The sequence below is a fragment of the Chrysochloris asiatica genome, unplaced genomic scaffold (genome assembly GCF_000296735.1).
Source record: "Chrysochloris asiatica unplaced genomic scaffold, ChrAsi1.0 scaffold00340, whole genome shotgun sequence".
Lineage (NCBI taxonomy): Eukaryota > Metazoa > Chordata > Mammalia > Afrosoricida > Chrysochloridae > Chrysochloris > Chrysochloris asiatica.
In genome coordinates, this window is record NW_006408858.1 from 1,632,101 (window position 1) to 1,639,811 (window position 7,711).

The 7,711-nt window shown below is 49.4% G+C and overlaps 1 pseudogene; it reads left to right on the forward strand.

The window, feature by feature from the left end:
- The first annotated feature begins 777 nt into the window (after window positions 1-777).
- LOC102812764 overlaps window positions 778-7,711 on the forward strand; it is a 26,355-nt pseudogene continuing 19,421 nt past the window's right edge.

Here is a 7,711-nt window from a genome sequence, read left to right on the forward strand (position 1 = left end):
TCACCCAGCTCCAGAGCAAGGACAGAGCCAGAAAATCACTAGGGATGGTGTCACCCAGTGCGGTAACCATGGCATCACCCTCCCCTGCCCCATGGACCTCCTCCAGTACCAGACCATACAGACCCCTCACCCACTACCATGATTATAACTCACAGTAACCCTATCTATATAGGGTTCCCAAGACTGCAAATCTTTACAGGAGCAGACAGCCTCATCTTTCTCCTGCAGTGTGGCTGGTGGGTTTAAGCCACTAACTTTGAGATTCACAACCCAATGCTTAACCCACTGTGCCACCAGGATGCCTTGCAGAACCCTTAGTAATGTTTATTACTAAAGATCACAGAATAATAGTTGCAAATTGCTTAAATGTAGTGTTTCTTAGATTATATGAATTGTTGTTGTTCAAGTTCTGACTCGTAATGGGTTTCCGAGGAGCAGCTGGTGAGTTCAAATTGCCAACCTTGTGGTTCATACCAACCTCATGGTCAAGTACTTATCCTACAGCGCCACACCAGGATTCCAATTATATGAATACTAACCACAGCCTTAGTAAGATCTTTTTACATTGAATTACAATATCATTAGTTACATTATTAGTAACTGAATGGAAGCTTTTTAAAAATTTCTCTCCTTTTCCTTTAATTACCATTTCATTCTCAAAAAAGTTATTGATATAGGTTCACAAATATTAATTACCACAATATTGTAGCTAAAACACCAGAAAATTTGACAAAATTATCATCTATAAAAACACCAACAGAATCTGCTGCGGCAGCCATGGCTATGAGCTACACTACAGCCATTGGCCTCAACAAGGGCCACAAGGTAACCAAGAATGTGGGCAAGCCAAGGTGCAGCCACCACTGTGGTGCCTCACCAAGCGCACCAAGTTTGTGTGGGACAGGATCCAGGAGGTACAAAGCTTTGCACCCTATGAGCAGCGTGCTCAAGGTCCCCAAGGACAAGCAGGCATTCAAGTTCATCAAGGAAAGGTTGCAGACATACATCCTTGCCAAAAGGAAGTGAGGGGAGCTGAGCAACGTCCTGGCTGCCATGAGGAAGGTGGCTGCCAAAAAGGATGGAGCAGGTCCCTGTCCAACTGTACTACCCCCAATATATATATATATATATATATATATATATATATATAAACCTTTCCAGAAAGAAAAAATACATATCAACAGCAATGAAAGCAACAGCACACAGATGTGTGTAGTGCACAAAACGATGTGATTTGAAGCATCGTAGTAGTTAGAGATGAATGACAGTGCCGGCCACAGGAGCCCATTGGTGATGGTGGTGGAGGGTGTGTGCCATCTTCAGTTCCGACTCACAGCAACCTTATAGAGCATTTCCAAGACTATAAATCTTTATGGAAGCAGAAAGTCTCACATTTCTTCCTTGGAGCAGCTGGTAGATTTGAACTGCTGACCTGTGGTGAGCAGACTGACTCATAATCTACTATGCTCCCAGGCTCCCTTAGGAGCACATTGTTGTTGTTAGGTGCCATCAAGTCGGTACCGAGTCATAGTGACCCTATGCAATGAAACACTGTCTGGTCCTGGGCCATCCTCACAATCGCTGCTATGCTTGAGCCCATTGTTGCTGCCTTGGTGCCAATACATCTCACTTGGGGTCTTCCTCTTTTTCTCTGACCCTCCACTCTACTAAGCATGAGCTCATTGTTGGTAAGTGCCGTGAAATCATGTCCAAATCACAATGACCTTATATAGTGTTTCTGAGGAGTAGCTGGTGAGTCTGAACCGCCGACCTCATGGTTCAAATCAACCTTGCAGTCCAATGCTTTTCCTACAATACCACACCAGAACTCCATAAGCACATCTGTTGTTGTCATTAAGTACCATTGAGTCGGTTCCACAGCGACCTTATATAGGGTTTCAGAGCAGTGGCTGGTGAATTTGAACCGCTGACCTTGTGATTCAAACCAGCTTTGCAGTCCAGCTCATTTTAGAAGGTTTGAAAAGTAAATTAACATAGAGCTTAGTCTTGTAAGCCTATCGATACATGAAAGCTGGGCTTAAAAAAATGCTTTTGTTGTAACTGACTACAGGGATTTTTTTTTTTTTAATTAAAAATAACATGTAAATTCCTGCTGAAACACTAAACAAAAATTTTAGACAGTTGTTTCGTGTCACCCGCTCGGTCCCCTAATGAGGGTGCACAGTCTTCCTGGCCCTGCAGCTCGCTGGTGATGTCCCTGGACAGACCCCTAATGCCTCTGACCCCAGGGCCAGTCCCCATCCACAGCAACCCCCAGCCTCCCCAACTCTTCCCTGACTCCCACTGATGCACAGTGAGACAAGACCCCAACAAGACAGGATGTTCTGGGGGTCCCTCCCCTCAGGCCCAGGACATGCCCCCCATGGGCTGCTCACAGCCATAGCAGCTTGAATGGAGTTTTTGTTGTTGTTAAGTGCCGTGGAGTCGGTTCCGACTCATAACGACCCTATACAGGGTTTCCAAGGCTGTAAATCTTTACGGGAGCAGAAAGCCTCATCTTTCTCCAGTGGAACAGCTGGTAGTTTCAAACTGCTGACCTTGAAGTTAGCAGCCTGACTCTTAACCACTACACTACCAGAGCGTATGAATGGAGAGCAGGGGCTTTATGCAAAGAGGAGTCCCTCCAAGCCAGGGGTGGATCAGTCCTGTTGGCCCTCCAACAGGTATAGTTTTCTCGACGTTGCCTGGCTTGCACTGCCAACACTCCAAAGTGATCAACTATGGACGTAGTGGCTGAGAGGGTGCTCCAGCAAAGCCATTCTCACTGAACAAACACGCCACACGGTCTCTGTAGAAACAACAGACTTCGTGAGTGGACTCGGGAACTACACACCCACAGGAAGGAGGGCTGGGGTGCAGGACCACAGGGGAAGCCCTGGGACTCCTGCCATCCAATACACACATGGGGCTGAGAAACACATAGACATCAGAGTTCAGAGAAGGACAAGGTGGGACTATGAGGCTATGATAACAGGAACCTGTCCCCACCTGCCAGTTTCTGTGAAGGAACAGCTTGGCTATAGGCCATGAGCTTGGGGGCTACAGGTAATAGACTCAGCCTCCCAGCATGTAGGCCCAGTTGTTACTGTGCAGTGCTGTGGAGTAGGTTCCGACTCATGGCAACCCTGTATAGGGTTCCCAAGGAGCTGCTGGTGAGAACCACCAATCTTGCTCTTATCCCACAGCGCCACACCAGATGAATCTGAATCCAGAGTCCACAGCGATAACCTCCATGAAGTGACCTCTTCTTGCCGTCCACTCTATTCAAGTCTCCTCCCCAAGGTCTCGGGGGAATCAAACCACAGCTCTGCATGTGAAGAGCTGACCAGACACCACCCCTTGGCCACAGGCAGAGACGCCCCACCCAGGACTACCTATTACATTGAGGTCATCTGGGTATGGAGACACACAGAGATTAGAGGTCTGTAGGTACAGAAGACCCAGATGGCTTCCAGTCCTGCTTTGTGTCCCTCCCAGAACTGCAGGGCACCAAAGAACAAGGAACTCCTCACATGGTGGCTTCCAGAAACCCCGCCACCCCAAAGATTTTGTCAACCCAGAGGCCATGGCAGGGAGTGGACTCCAATGGTGTGTGATTCTTTCTCCACTTGCTTTTGCATTTTCTGACTTTTTTGACACTTGGCATGCATTTGACATGTAACTGGGACAAAGTACAAGTGGAGAAAACAGGCCTTTGGGGTCAGGGGGTCAAGATCAGGGACTTGGGTGGACCCTACTCCCTCTGCCAAGTGATCACCAGGAACGGTCGCCCCCTCAGGGCAAAGGCTCCAGCATGCTGAGCCCCTCCTTGGGGACCACATCAGCTTCATTTCGATGCTGCTACAACAGTTACATTAACTTGGATCTAATGGGACACTCCACTATGGAGCCATTCCAGCTTAATTAGGCCTTGGGAAGCTGGGCATTAATTACAGTGACAAAGACTCCGTGCAGCGCTCAGCAAATTCTGGCTCAGAAAAGCCTTTGGTCCCAGTGCAGAGGGTCTAGGAAGCCCGGCAAGGAATGAGCTCCTGGGAGCCTGTCCTCTGCCTCGTTGCCCCCCATAACCCACACATCTGTCACATTCTCCCTCACCGCTTGTGCCCACTCACCAGAAGCCACCTGGAGTTTGCACCCCTGACCTCCCAGGGCGAGCTAGGGGAACACACTGGAATGCCTTGGTCCTTGTATAAGAAGGGGCTATTAAGATAGCTCCCCAGGCCCAGGGGAGTATGGGGGCCTGTCACAGTGCAGGCCCAGCCGTGACATAATCCCTGCCCTCTTGCATTTTCTCTCCACCCCATCCTGTAGAACTCTGAGGGTCCTGGTCACTTTTAGTGTCCCTTCCTGTCATGGCACAAGAGCTCAGGCCTAGGGGCTAGCTTGTGACACTGGTCCACAGTGGCCACCAGGAGATAAGATGAAGACGCTGCAACCACAGGGAGCAGCCAAGTGTCCAAGTGTCAGTACCTCCTCTCTGCCTTGAGCTTCTTTCACTCAGCTTGCTGCCTCCTGGCCTCCTTTCCAACCTGGTCTGGACTTTTGCTCCTCAACAGCCATGAGCCAGGAAGACATCAGGTTTTTAGTATTTGTTGTTTATGGGAGATACTTTATGTGACGTTTCAATTTAAGGGCAGGTGAGCTGAGAGTTTTATATTTCCTTCTCTAAGGAAAAACAGAAAACTAGAGGGGGTAATTTACAATATGTCTCCCAATTAATCATTCTTTCATATCAGGGCTTCTCAATATATAGCTGTCTCCTGGGGCTTCCCTCTGTCCTGGACCCGTCCTCCTCCTTTTCCGCCAATACAACATCACCTCCCTTTCCCTTATGTTCTACCTCTATTGATGTGTCCTGTTCTCTATCCTAACTCCTCTGCTGAGGGTCTACACTGCTGGACTGGTTCATACATAGAGTCTCTGGTGCCTGAAGCTGCCCTCCTGATACCTGCTGCCCTCTGGCTGGGCCCCAGGCCCAGGCTGAGTCAGAGCAGTTTGTGAGGAACTCTTTCCTGTGGCACACACTCACCAGAAAGCTAAAGGACCTTGCCCTCCACAAGTTGACCAGGCAGGGGCAATGGATCCTGATGAGACTCAGATCTGCCAACCAGGGATTTCCAATGAAGTAAGGACACTCCAGTCACAGCAATGATAGTTTCTTGTGAGCTCTTGCTGGGCATCACTTTGAACCAGGCACTTCTGGAACCCTGCCCTGTTTCTAAGAGCCATCTAGCCATCTAGCCATCCTGCAAGACATCATCTCATGTACACGTCATCAGGCGGGACCGATCCCTGGAGAAAGACCTCCTGCTTTGTAAAGTAGAGGATCAACAAAAAGGAGGGAGACCCTCAATAAAATGAATTGACATAGTGGCTGCAACAATGGGCTCAAACAGAGCAATGACTGTGGGATGGTGCAGGACCAGGAAGTGTTTTGTTCTGTTGTGTATAGGATCACTATGGGTCTGAACCAACTCAACGGCACCTGACAACAATGGACCAGAGAGAGGCAGAGTTGGCCCTAGCCCCATAGGCTTCCCTCCTGGGAGGGTCTGGAAGAGGCTTCTGAGGCAGAGCTGTGTGGCCCCCAGCCCAGAGCTCCAGCTTCAAGACAGGGGCAGGCAAATGCTCCATGCTCTATCTAATATTGATGTTTTCCATAATGATGATAATATTTTCCCCATCAGTTGAGGCCCAAATCAATGGCATTTGAGTAATTGGAGATTGATTTTAATTAAGTCTTAGAAGTTTTGTGACTGCGGCCAACAGAGGACTGACTCTACACGAGGGCTACAAGGGGGTAGTGGAATCTGGATGTGTATCCACAGGACCTTGAAGTGGTAGTGGGGCACATGAACGGGCCCTGGGGCACTCTTCAGCCCTGGCCTGAGACTCCCTTATTTAGTGTTCAAGTCTGATGTTTTGTCCACGGGCCAGGAAGCACCGGCAGGTAAGATCTGGGTGGGATCAGGGTTGACCCTCCCTCAGGCTTTGTTCCCTAGCCGGGCCATGGATAGTGCTGGGTCCCTCCCTGTACTGTAAAAGGAAGTCATAATGTACCCCAAAGGAGTTTTGGCACCCCACGTTTTAGTTAAACGTGGGCTGCTAACCAAAACATCAGCAGCTGAAAACACACCAGTCTTTCTCTGAGGAAGAAAGATGAGGCAGGCTGCTTCCGTGAAGACTTCGTTGTTGTTAGAGGTTATTGAGTCTGTTCCAATTCATAGGGGCTCTTTGTACAACAGAATGAAACACTGCCCAGTCTCGTGTCATCTTGACAAGCACTCCTATGTTTGAGCCCATTGGTACAGCCACTGTGTTAATCCACTTTTCCACTAGGGTCTTTCTCTTTTTCACTGACCTTCCACTTTCCCAAGCATGCTGACCTTCTCCAGAGACTGGCCCCTCCTGATATCATGTCCAAAGTATGTGAGACAACATCTTGCCTTCCTTGCTTCTAAGGGAAAATCTGGCTGTACTTCTTCTGAGGCAGATTTATTCATTCTTCTGGCAGTCCATAGTATATTCAGTATTCTTCACCAACACCATCATTCAAATGCATCTATTCTTCTCAGGTCTTCCTGGAAAACCCTTAGGGGCAATCCTACTCTGTCTTATAGCATTGCTATGAGTCAAATTAACTCGACAACACTGTTCCAGACCCACAGAAAGCATCTGGAACATTGCCACATACCTCATTTGTGTTTCACCACTCTAACCTGCCCTTCCAGCCTCTTTTCCTCTCAACTTCATCCCGTGCATTTCCATCACTACCAGAGCCGTGAGCAGCACCAGCTCATACAGCATGCCTGCTGACCACAGGGCACAGAAGTCAGAGGTAGAGTCCCTGTTTTCTAGGCCAGCCCCACCACCCCAAGATGCCTTCTCATGATGTCTCCAGGAGCTAGAAAGCCTACACACGCGACCCCAGGCTCCCAGCCTTACCTGGTTAACAAGCACCTGTGCCCAAGATACTCCTGTCCCTCATCCTGGTCCCCAAGCCTCCCCAGCTACCACCAGCAGACACATTTAGTGACACAGAAGAGAAAGATTTGGCAGGCATGCTTTGTTTTTGTAGAGACCCAACAAGTCAGAGCCCTGAACCACCTAGGCACACCCACGTCTCCAAGGTGGAGCCTAGGGAGCCAAGGTTGATACATTGGTGCTGTGAATCTGGAGACCCTCAGCTCCACACCTGTCACTGACTGAGCCCTAGTACCCACCCCAGGCCTCAACTTGCCACCCACTCTCTCAAAAGCCCATACACCTCGACCCACTAAGCCTCCGCTACTACCCCAGTGGATGATCCTAAGCAGTACCCTATCCACTCGCCACAGATTCAGTTGGGAGGAGCCAAGAAGGGACCACATGACAGTCATGCCCACAGCCAGTGTCTCTGCAGGGTCCTGCCCACACTCCGCCCATCATGAGGGGCAATCAGGCTGGGCACAACCCTGGACAGACCCAGGTGGAACTCAACGTTCTCCCCAGTGAGACAGAACAAGGTCCTGTGCTAGCCTCAGTGACTGTTATTGTTGTTGTTGTCAGGTGCCATCGAGTCGGAACCGACTCACAGCGACCCCATGCACAGAAGAACGAAACAATGTCCGATCCTGGGCCAACCTCACTACCGCTGCCACACTTGATGCCATCAATGATGTCACCTGGATGATCCATCTCGTTGGGGGTC